We start from the raw sequence: 13,362 nt of genomic DNA, 5'->3' as shown, positions 1-13,362 counted from the left end.
CCGCCTATTGAAGAAATACATGGTCTTGTTAACTCGACACGGGTAGTAAAGGTAAATTCTCTCTATAGATTTGATAAATGTGAAATTCCATTTACTAAGTTTGCCAACCAATGCTTGGATGAGTTTGATGACTTTATGGTTAAACAAGAAAACTTCAATGCTTATGTTGGTAGACAACTGAAATGCAATGCTGATATGCTTGAACACTTGAGTGATTATATGTCTAGAGTTAAAGGTGAACTTAAACTTATTAGTAAAGATGCTTTTATGGTTACCACTCAAGTAGAACAAGTACTTAAAGCTCAGAATGATTTTCTCAATGAATTAAATAATAAGAGAAATGAAAATGATGTTAGAGTTGTGACCAGAGGGGGTAAAATGACTCAGGAACCTTTGTATCCTGAGGGCCACCCTAAGAGAATTGAGCAAGATTCTCAGAGAACTAATGTTGATGCACCTAGTTCTTCCAAGAAGAAGAAAAAGAAAAATGATAGGACTTTGCATGCTTCTAGTGAACCTGCTGTTGACACACCTGAGAATCCCAATGATATTTCTATTTCTGATGCTGAAACACAATCTGGTAATGAACATGAACCTAGTGATAATGTTAATAATGATGTTCATGTTGATGCTCAACCTAGCAATGCTAATGATGTAGAGATTGAACCTGCTGTTGATCTTGATAATCCACAATCAAAGAATCAACGTTATGATAAGAGAGACTTCGTTACTAGGAAACACGGTAAAGAAAGAGAGCCGTGGGTTTAGAAACCCATGCCTTTTCCTCCTAAACCATCCAAGAAAAAGGATGATGAGGATTTTGAGCGCTTTGCTGAAATGATTAGACCTATCTTTTTGCGTATGCATTTGACTGATATGCTTAAAATGAACCCTTATGCTAAATACATGAAGTATATTGTTACAAATAAAAGAAAGATACCGGAAGCTGAAATTTCCATCATGCTTGCTAATTATACTTTTAAGCGTGGAATACCAAAGAAACTTGGAGATCCATGAGTACCAACTATACCATGCTCCATTAAAAGAAACTATGTTAAGACTGCTTTATGTGATCTTGGAGCCGGTGTTAGTGTTATGCCTCTCTCTTTATATCGTAGACTTGATTTGAATAAGCTGACACCTACTGAAATATCTTTGCAAATGGCTGATAAATCAACTGCTTTACCTATCGGTATTTGTGAGGATGTGCCTATTGTGGTTGCAAATGTCACTATTGTAACGGACTTTGTTATTCTTGATATTCCCGAGGACGATAGTATGTCTATTATTCTTGGAAGACCCTTTTTGAATACTGCAGGGGCTATTATTGATTGCAACAAAGGCAATGTCACTTTTCATATTAATGGTAATGAGCATACTGTACACTTTCCGAGGAAACAACCTCAAGTCCACAGTATCAATTCTATTGGAAAATTTTCAACAATTACTATTGGAGGTTTTGAATTTCCTTTTCCTACTGTCAAGAAGAAATATGATATTCTTATTGTTGGGGATGTGCATATCCCCATTGAGGTAACCTAGTGTTATTCGAAAATTCTCCGTTTCATGTTATTCGAAATGAGTTTGTTAACAAGACCTCATCAACCTTGTTAGTGGATTCCTTTTGATGAGCATGAGATGGATGAATTTACAAAACACAACTCTCTGTACCCTCTTTTTACTTTCTGTTATTTATATTAAATAAAGTAAAAATAGTATTTTCTGTCTATTTTCTGAATTATCCATGCAATAAAAAATATCTCAAAAATAAAAGTTCTCCAAATGCCCCGAAAATTAAATATGATTTTTTCTAGAATATTTGAGAATATCTGGCACTGAGAACACAGCAGGGGGAGCAGCCACGTGCCCACGAGGGTGGAGGGCGCGCCCACCCCCCTGGGCGCGCCTCCTGCCTCATGGCCCCATGTGGGTCCCCTCCACTTCGTCTTGCTCCAGAAAAAATCACTAGCCAGCGCAAACCCGAGTTCTTGCTCATCTTGCTGCCATTTTCGATCTCCTTGCTCAAAGCTCCTCTCACAAAACTGCTTTGGGGGATTGTTCTTTGGTATGTGACTCCTCCAATGGTCCAATTAGTTTTTGTTCTAGTGCTTTATTTATTGCAAATTTTTGTTGCTTAGGTGACCCTATTCTTGAGCTTGCATGTCAAATTTATGTGGTCAAAAGTAGTTTTAATGCATGATATAGCCTCTAGGCACTTATAGGAGTAGTTGATATCAATCCTGTTGAGTTTGGTTCACTTTTATTTCAAGTTACTAAAAATTTCATAAATTTTCAGAAAAAGTTGAAGAGATTTTTGAAGGATTCATCGAGCCGAAGCTCGAAAGGATAAGTAAAGTGAAGAGAACAAGAAGCCCAAGTATAATCTCCCACGTACTGCGGAGGTTCGGCCATGTGAATGGCCTTGTGATGAGTTCTTGAGAGAAGCTGGGACTCATGAAGTTTTTTATCATTTGGCTAAGAATGCAGGGCTCACCGCCTTCCACGACCAACATGAATAGTACATCTTACTCACCAATATCTTTGTGCAAAATTTTCATTTCCATGCTAGGATATCACCACCTTCGGTGGAATTTTATTTATATGATGAGCATAAGGAGATGTCACTTTATGATTTTTGTCGGGTCTGTTTGATACCCTTTGAGGGCAGCATAGAGGAACCACATCGTAATGATGTGGAGGGATTTATTGATATGATTGCTGTAGGGGAAACGAGGAAAGTTTCCGATGCGAGAATCACTAGCATACATTTTCCTGTTCTACGTTACTTCGCAATATTTGCTAGTAGATGCTTAATTGGTCGCGGGAATTGTGGAAACCTTAGTGCCCCTGATATTGTTATTTTGCGCCATGCCTTGTTTCAGGATACTACTTTAAGTTTAGGCGCTATTGTTGCTAAACGGTTAAATCTAAACCGTACTAAGGGCCCCGTCCTCGGAGGCATCTTTGCCTCACGCCTTGCTGCACACTTTAACATACCTATCAGGCATTATGAGAAAGAGGAAAAGTTGCTGCCTCCTATTCCTCTAGGTTATAAGAGTATGGTAGCACATGAGTTTATTGTTAAGGATAAGAATAAGACACTCAAATATAAATTGATATTTAACAAAAATTATTGTGATTTTATTACCTTGCCTGCACCCTCTTTGTTCAACATATTTTCAGGCATGTACCTTGTTCTACCGGAGGCCATTCATGCCTACCGGAGCCAGATGTCAGCTGCAGAGCCGGAGCCACCATCTGACCCTCACCATCAATCTGTTTACCAGTGGAATCTGGAGGAGATCGCCAGCCAGTGGCAATCTGAGGACCCTTCTCAGTACGACCCCAGCTACAGTTTTGATCCATGGGCATAGACCAACTTAGGCCAAAAGCCTAAGCTTGGGGGAGTATGTATTTCTCACCGACATTACATTCATGTTCACACACATATGCCAGTTGTCGGTGCTCATACTTTTTCATTGTATTATCCATGCTAGTTTATTTTCATTTTCTCGCTTTCTTCTTGTGTGTTTGAAAAACCTTAAGGAAAACCAAAAAAATTAGTTGTAGCTTTTAGTTAGTTTACTTTCCATGCTTGTAGTAGTAGTAATTAAAAAGAAAACCCAAAAAGATTTCTCGTTCTTCTTTTGCTTGTTGGGAGCTTTCCCGTGTAAATAGTTTTGTTTCTTTTCTTTCCTTTGGGGTCGAGAGGAGAAGACTATAATGAAAATGTTGGGTGGCTCTCTTATGCATTATTGTTGATCTAACAAAGAGCCCATATTACCTTGTCTTCTCTCTTGAATTGAATGCTTGCAGATTCCAGCTTAGTCCAATGCACATGCACTATTATTATTATCCACACTATTCAGTCGTGAAAGTGAAAGGCAATAATGACGATATATGATGAACTGATTGAGATGAGAAAAACTGGTATGAACTCGACCTCTCTTGTTTTTGTAAATATGAATAGTTCATCGTTCCTGATTCAGCCTATTATGAATGAAACATGTTTTCAATGAAAATTAGAGATTATAGTTGCTTATGCCATGCTTAATTAGCTAGGAGTTTATAATGGTTTACCTCGCGTGCCAACATGCTATTAAAATGGTTGTGATGTGGTATGATGGGGTGGTATCCTCCTTTGAACGATTCGAGTGGCTTGACTTGGCACATGTTCACGCATGTAGTTGAAACAAAATCAACATAGCCACTATGATATTTATGTTCATGGTGAATTATATCCTACTCATGCTTGCATTAGGTGTTGATTAATTTTAATGCATGTTCATGACTGTTGTCGCTCTCTAGCTGGTCGCTCCCCAGTCTCTTTCTAGCCTTCACTTGTACTAAGCGGGAATACTGCTTGTGCATCCAATTCCATAAACCCCAAAGTTATTCCATATGAGTTCACCATACCTTCCTATATACGGTATCTACCCGTCGTTCCAAGTAAATTTGTATGTGCCAAACTCTAAACCTTCAAATAAACATTCTGTTTTGTATGCTCGAATAGCTCATGTATCAACTAGGGATGTCTGTATCTTCCATGCTAGGCGGGTTGTTCTCAAGAGGAGTGGACTCCGCTCCTAATTCACGAAAAAATGGCTAGTCACCGGGATGCCCAGTCTCATGCTCAAATCAAATCAAAATAATTGCAAACAAAACTCCCCCAGGATTTTTGTTAGTTGGAGGCACCCGTTGTTTCGGGCAAGCCATGGATTGATGCTTGTTGGTGGTGTGGGAGTATAAACTTTACCATTCTGCTTGGGAACCGCCTATAATGTGTGTAGCATGGAAGATGTCGAGATCTCTCGGTTGTTATGTTGACAATGAAAGTATACCGCTCAAAATATTATTCATCTCTATTTCAAAATCGAGCTCTGGCACCTCTACAAATCCCTGCTTCCCTCTGCGAAGGGCCTATCCATTTACTTTTATGTTGAGTCATCATCCTCTTTTTAAAAAGCACCAGTTGGAGAGCACCGCTGTCATTTGCATGTATTATTGTTAGTTTATATTGAGTATGACTTGACTGGATCTCTTTTACCATGAATTACAATGTCTAGTCAGTCCTTGAACTTTAAAGGTGCTCTGCATTTATGTTTTGCGGTCTCAGAAAGGGCTAGCGAGATACCATCTTGTTATATCATATTATGATTGTTTTGAGAAAGTGTTGTCATCCGAGATTTATTATTATTGCTCGCTAGTTGATTATGCCATTGATATGAGTAAGCATGAGATCTAAATGGTATTATGAATATGGTAGGTCATAATCTTTGCTGAAAACTTGAATGCTGGCTTTACATATTTACAACAACAAGAGCAAACAGAGTTTGTAAAAGTTTTTCTTTATCTCTTTCAGTTTATCAACTGAATTTCTTGAGGACAAGCAAAGGTTTAAGCTTGGGGGAGTTGATACGTCTCTGTCATATCTACTTCTCCAAACACTTTTGCCCTTATTTTGGACTCTAACTTTCATGATTTGAATGGAACTAACCCGGACTGATGCTGTTTTCAGCAGAATTGCCATGGTGTTATTTTTGTGCAGAAATAAAATTTCTCGGAATGACCTAAAAATCAACAGAGATTATTTTTGGAATATATAAAAATACTGGAAGAAGAATCCACGTCAGGGGGGCCGCACCTTGTCCACGAGGGTGGGGGTGCGCCTACCCCCCTGGGCGCGCCCCCTGCCTCGTGGGCCCCCTGATGCTCCACCGACATCCACCTTGACTCCATATATTCACTTTTGTGGAGAAAAAAATCAGGGAGAAGGATTCATCGTGTTTTACGATACGTAGCCGCCGCCAAGCCCCAATCTCTCTCGGGAGGGCTGATCTGGAGTCTGTTCGGGGCTCCGGAGAGGGGAATCCGTCGCCATCGTCATCATCAACCTTCCTCCATCACCAATTTCATGATGCTCACTGCCGTGCATGAGTAATTCCATCGTAGGCTTGCTGGACGGTGATGGGTTGGATGAGATTTATCATGTAATCGAGTTAGTTTTATTAGGGTTTGATCCCTAGTATCCACTATGTTCTGAGATTGATGTTGCTATGACTTTGCTATGCTTAATGCTTGTTACTAGGGCTCGAGTGCCATGATTTCAGACCTGAACCTATTATATTTTCATGAATATATGTGAGTTCTTGATCCTATCTTGCAAGTCTATAGTCACCTATTATGTGTTATGATCCGTTAACCCCAAAGTGATAATAATCGGGATACTTACCAGTGATGACCATAGTTTGAGGAGTTCATGTATTCACTATGTGTTAATGCTTTGGTCTGGTACTCTATTAAAAGGAGGCCTTAATATCCCTTAGTTTCCAATAGGACCCCACTGCCACAGGAGGGTAGGACAAAATATGCCATGCAAGTTCTTTTCCATAAGCACGTATGACTATATTCAGAATACATGCCTACATTACATTGATGAACTGGAGCTAGTTTTGTGTCACCCTATGTTATAACTATTGCATGATTGATCGCATCCAACATAATTATCCATCACTGATCCATTGCCTACAAGCTTTTCACATATTGTTCTTCGCTTATTTACTTTTCCGTTGCTACTATTATAATCACTATAAAACCAAAAATATTACTTTTGCTACCGTTACCACTACTATCATATTACTTTGCTACTAAACAGTTTGCTGTAGATATTAAATTTCCAGGTGTGGTTGAATTGACAACTCAGCTGCTAATACTTAAGAATATTCTTTGGCTCCCCTTGTGTCGAATCAATAAATTTGGGTTGAATACTCTATCCTCGAAAACTGTTGCGACCCCCTATACTTGTGGGTTATCACACACCAACACCAACAAACAAGCAACAAAGGCCTCAAGTTTATAATCCACATCTTTCCAGCAAGATGATGGACTAATTTGCTGTTCTAGAACATACAGACTAACAACAAAATCGAAAATATAACATCATGCGAAAAATATTATTACTTCCGCTGGCTCAATGTGGATGGGAGTAATCCCTGTTATTTTCTATTTTCTAATTTGGTCTTTCTGGTGGTTTGTTTCAACACAAACACCACGCAGTGCTTTCTTTATCTACGTATATAATGGGTATGAAAGAAATTAGTCAACTACCTGTAGCCAATAACATTGTAGTCTACATAACCTTTTTTTACTTTGCACGGTCCATGTCCGTTAGCGGGCATGGGGCATCACGTAAGTCGAGGAGCTCTTGCACAAACTGGATCATATATCTAAAAAACAAAGTATGGATTAGATAAATAAGGCGAGAATCCTCACATTAGATAAAACCTTAGAACTCTCCAAGCACAAACATATGTAGCATGGCAGTAGATAAAACCCTAGAAAATGCCATGGCTCATTGTCCAGCACACATAGAAAAATTCACCATGGGCTCAACACGTAGAGGCACACATCACATAAGGGGATGAAGAACACACCCAGGAGCTGGTTTTGGGAGGGGAGGAGGGGTTCGTACCTCCTGCCTGCTCGGCCACCATGGCCAAAGAAGGGCTAGGGTTGGGGTTGCTTCATGATCAGAGAGAGATGCTCTCCTATAGCAGAGAAGAGAGGGAGCTTCACGAATGGAGAACCAACTCCAAGTCGAACACAAAAGAGATGGAGAGGGCACCTTGTCCATGGCGTTCGATCTGGGGCGAGGTGAAGGGGGGGAGCTTGCAGGTGGTGGGGATAATATAAGCAGGAGAGAGGAGGTGGGTTGCAGGCTGTTGGGCAGGGCACTGGTGGTGGCGGCGGCAGTGGCGGCAGCGGTGGGGGAGGGCTCCGGCGAGTGGTGGCGGCGGCAGACGAGGAAGATGGAGAGGAAGAGGGAGAGGAATCAGGAAGGAGGGGGAGGCGAATGGGAACGAGGGTCGGCTAATTTGTCTCACGCAAGCTAGCTCCGTGCGTTTCCACTTTATCCGATTAAAAATAGATCGGCACAGTAAAATTGGGACAGATGGAACGAGCAAGGAGGCGCCCATACCGCGACTCTTATTGGGTTTAATTTGCTCCAATATTCCATAAAAATCTTCATGAAGTTTCAGCTTGTTTAGAGTTGTGCAGAATAGGTGGCCTGGCGTAGCTTTTCTAGGTCCAGATTTCCAGCTGCCAGAATTCTCCCTCTTTGTGTATACCTTGCATATTATGAGAGAAAAGTCATTAGAATTACTCCAAAAGGCATCATTATTGATAAAAACATCATAAATAACAGTAAGGAAACATGATGCAAAATGGACGTATCAAGCTCATGATTGGGGCATGAATATAACATGGACTTAAGCCTCCCCCAAGCTAGAGTGATACTTTCTCCTTCACGAGGCCAAAAAATTTATATGTAATTCCGGTCACGATGAACTAGATGCATATGATAATTTTTTTGGTGAAACTCCAATTTCAATCGATTCTAATTCCAAGATCCAATATCATCGCATAGCCTATACCATGCCAATGCTTTTCCCTTCAAAAATAAAGGGAAAACCTTCTTCTTAACTTCATCTCCGGGTAAACCTGCAAGCTTAAATAATCCACAAATTTCTTCCACATATATCAAGTGCATATCAGGATGTTCAGTTCCATCTCCAGCATAAGGATTAGCTAGCAGTTGTTCTATCATACCCGAAGAAATTTCATATTCAATATTTTCAGTAGGTGCAGTAGGTTGAGGGGTATCTAATTGTGGTTCCGGTCGAGGTGAAGATACCCCGAACAAACCCCTCAAAGGATTGTTTTCCATAGTAACAAGTGACAATAAATTTCAGCACGTAGTACTAATTTTTTCTTACCAATTTCCACTTACCAAGAGCGCTTCACTCCCCGTCAATGGCACCAAAAAATAGCCTTGATGACCCACAAGTATAGGGGATCAATTGTAGCCTTTTAAATAAGTAAGAGTGTCGAACCCAACGAGGAGCAGAAGGAAATGACAAGTGGTTTTCAGCAAGGTAATGTCTGCAAGTGCTGAAATTGTAAGTAACAGAGTAGTTTGATAGCAAGATAATTTGTAATGAGCAAGTAACGGTAATAGTAACAAAAGTGCAGTAAGGTAGCCCAATCCTTTTGAGGCAAAGGACATGCCAAAATGGTCTCTTATAATAAGCAAAGCGTTCTTGAGGGTACACGGGAATTTCATCTAGTCACTTTCATCACGTTGATTCAATCCGTGTTCGCTACTTTGATAATTTGATATGTGGGTGGATCGGTGCTTAGGTGTTGTTCTTACTTGAACAAACCTCCTACTTATGATTAACCCCCTTGCAAGTGTCCGCAACTACGAGAAAAGTATTAAGAATAAATTCTAACCATAGCATTGAACTTTTGGATCCAATCGGTCCCTTACGGAATAGCGCATAAACTAGGGTTTAAGCTTCTGTCACTCTCGCAACCCATCATCTAATAACTACTCCACAATGCATTCCCTTAGGCCCAAATATTGTGAAGTGTCATGTAGTCGACGTTCACATGACACCACTAAGGGAATCACAACATACATACTATCAAAATATTGAACACATATCAAGTTCACATGATTACTTGCAACATGATTTCTCCCGTGACCTCAAGAACAAAAGTAACTACTCACAAGTGATAAACATGCTTAGGATCAGAGGGTATTAAATAGCATATTGGATCTGAACATATAATCTTGCACCAAATAAACCATATAGTAATCAACTACAAGATGTAATCAACACTACTAGTCACCCACAAGCACCAATCTATAGTTCCGGTAACAAGATTGAACACAAGAGATAAACTAGGGTTTGAGATGAGACGGTGATGTTGAAGATGTTGATGGAGATTTCCCTCCCCAAGATGGGAGAGTTGTTGGTGATGATGATGACGATGATTTCCTCCTTCGGGAGGGAAGTTCCCCCGGTGGAATCGCTCCGGCGGAGGGAAAAAGTGCTCCTGCCCAAGTTCTGCCTCGAGACGGCGACACTCCATCCCAAAAGTCCCCTCCTTATTTTTTCTAGGTCAAAATGACTTATATACCAGAAGATGGGCACCGGAGGTGGGCCAAGGGGAGCACAACCCACTAGGGCGCGCCTGGGCTCCCTGGCGCGTCTAGGTGGGTTGAGCCCACCTGGTGGGGCCCCTTTGGTACTTATTGGCTCCAATATTCCTCATATATTCCATAAAAATCCCCCATAAAGTTCTAGCTCATTTGGAGTTGTGCAGAATAGGTGGCCTGACATAGCTTTTCCAAGTCGAGAGTTCTAGCTGCCGGAATTATCCCTCTTTGTGTGTACCTTGCATATTATGAGAGAAAAGGCATTAGAATTACTCCACAAAGCATTAATATGCATAAAAACATCATAAATAACAGTAACAAAACATGATGCAAAATGGTTGTATCATCTAGATGCACATAGATAAAGAAGAGAACCAATCATCGAACGATAAGCTTTCTGATCGTAATCCTTACCATACACATCTGCATCCAGCTTACCATTCATGGGCATAGGAGTTTTATAGCCCTTCATTTTGGAATCTTGCATTTTTAACTTCTTTAGGCATTCTTTTAGATATTTCACCTGAGAAATGAAAATTCCATTTGCCTGTTTACGAATTTGCAGTCCGAGAAAGAACTTGAGTTCACCCATCATAGACATTTGATATTTATTGGACATCATTTTCCTAAACTCTAAGCTGCAAACGTTGTTAGTACAGCCAAAGATAATATCATCCACATATATTTGACATATGAATAGATCATTATCAACAGCACGGGTGAAAAGTGTGGGATCAGTGGATCCTGGCTTGAACCCTTTGTCGAGCAAAAACTTCTTCAAGGTGTCATACCAAGCTCAAGGGGCTTGCTTCAGCCCATATAAAGCTTTCTTCAACCTGAAAACTTTGTTAGGAAACTCGGGATGTTCAAAGCCAGGTGGTTGTCTAACATAAACTTTCTCATCAATTTCACCATTAAGGAAAGCACTTTTCACATCCATTTGATAAAGCAAGATATCATTGTAATTTGCATAAGTGAGAAGAATACAATTGCCTCAAGGCGTGCAACAAGAGCATATGTTTCACCGAAATCAATACCTTCTACCCGAGTATACCCTTGAGCAACAAGACGTGCTTTGTTTCTCACCATAATGCCATTTTCATCTTGCTTATTGCGGAAAATCCATTTTGTGCCGATGATATTGTGCTTCTTGGGATTCAGTTTGTCAACTAGTTCCCATACATCATTCAACTCGAATTGCACCAACTCCTCTTCCATTGCATTCATCCAATCTGGATCATTCATGGCTTCTTCATACTTGGTAGGTTTTGCCAATGAGACAAAGGAGAAACTGCCACAGTAGTTAGCCAAACGAGTGCGTGAACGAGTTGTGGGTCGATAACCTGGATTCTCAATTTCATTGAGAATTAGTGAAGGGTCAACTCGATTTGCCACTCGTGGATGAGGATTTTCATCTTGATGATCATTATCATTTTCATCAACATTAGCATTTCCTTCGGTATTGCCATTTTGTTCGGCATTTGGATTTTGATTGTCATTTGCATTCCGAGGAACATTAGCTTCGGCAGTGGCTTGACGATTTCTGCTTCGGGTCATGGGGGCATCATCATCAGAGGATTCAGGTGCATTTCCTTCAATAGGCTTGACTCTCCCAATGGCCATTTGCCGAATAGCATCAGAAATCGGTGGTTCATCTATCACATTTGGCGGGTGCTCCTTTTGGGAGTCGTTAGATTCATTGAATCGAACATTTACCGTTTCCATAACTTTCCCGTGATGAGAGTTATAGACACGATAGGTATGCAAGTTCGAGCCATAACCAAGAAGAAAACCTTCATGTGCCTTAGGTGCAAACTTGGAAGAATGATTCATGTCAAGAATATAGCAAGGTGCACCAAATACATGTAAATAAGAAACATTTGGTTTCTTGCCAGTGATAAGCTCATATGAAGTTTTCTCAAGGAACTTGTGAAGATAACACGGTTGGTAACATGACAAGCAGTGTTGATAGCATCAGTGGGTGTTTTGTACTCACTGAGCGTTGTTCTCGCCATTTTAATGAGGGTTCTATTCTTTCATTCGATAACTCCATTCTGTTGGGGAGTGTATGCAGCAGACAACTCATGAGTAATACCATTATCATTAAGAAATTCATCAATGCGAGTATTTTTGAACTCGGTTTCCATTGTCACTTCTCACATGCTTAATACGCACATCATACTCATTCTGGGCCTTCTTAGCGAAACTTTTGAAGATATCTTGGCTGTAGGTTTTGTCTTCGAGGAAGAATACCCAAGTGTATCGAGAGAAATAATCAACAATAACCAAACCATATTGACTACCACCAAAGCTTGCATAATTTTGAGGACCGAATAAATCCATATGAAGATCTTGTTGTGGTCATAACTGTCTTGGATGAGTGATGCTTATTGGCCAATTTACCAGCCTCACATGCAGCACAAAGATGATCCTTGTCGAATTTTACATCAGAAATGCCACGAAGATGATTTTTATTCACCAGGGTCTGCAAATTCTTCATACTAGCATGACCAAGTCTTCGGTGCCACAACCATCCTTCGGTTGCTTTTGCAAGCAAACAAGTTTGGACTGAGGGACCCTTAGAGAAATCCAGAATATAAAGATCACCCTTTCTAATTCCCTCAAAGATGAACGAATTGTCAAAGGCCATGAAAACAATGCATTTGGATATTGAAAATAGAACTAGCATGCCTAAGTCACATAGCTTGCCAACTGACATAAGATTGAATCCAAGAGATTGAACAAGTAAAATATCATCAATGGACTTATCCTTGGATATGGCAACTTTACCTAGCCCAATTACCTTTCCTTTGTTGTTGTCGCCAAAAGTGATATACTTCAGAGGAGAAGCAGTTAAGTTGGGGTTGACAAACAACGACTTGTCTCCGGTCATATGACTAGTGCATCCACTATCCATTATCCATTATGTACACCCGGAGACATATCCCTTTTCTTTCGAGGCCTTGGCCATGAAGCAGTAGGTAGGAGATTCATCGTCGCTTGACGGGTTCTTGAAGTAATTTGTCGCAAGAGAAGAGGCACGTGCTATGCCAACCATGCCCGAGTCGGAATCCTCATCGGATTCATCAACTTCTTTGGAGGTAGACGATTCTGCTTCTTCAGAATCCATCTACTTGCCGATGTACGCCTTGGCCTTGCGAGAGGTATGCTTGCGCTTGGAGGAGGACTTGGAAGGGTTCCTTGATGAAGATCTTGACGAAGATTTTGAAGTGGAGTTGTCCTTCTACTTGAAGAATTTCTTTGTTTTCTTTTCTTCATTGGAGTCGTAGTTCTTGCTCTTGCTTTTACCTCGATAGTTGCTAGAATCATATCTTCGACTAGCACGGATTTCAGCT

The sequence above is a fragment of the Triticum urartu genome, chromosome 2 (assembly GCF_003073215.2).
Source record: "Triticum urartu cultivar G1812 chromosome 2, Tu2.1, whole genome shotgun sequence".
Lineage (NCBI taxonomy): Eukaryota > Viridiplantae > Streptophyta > Magnoliopsida > Poales > Poaceae > Triticum > Triticum urartu.
The sequence above is the reverse complement of the archived record's forward strand: the minus strand, read 5'-3'. Positions refer to the sequence as shown.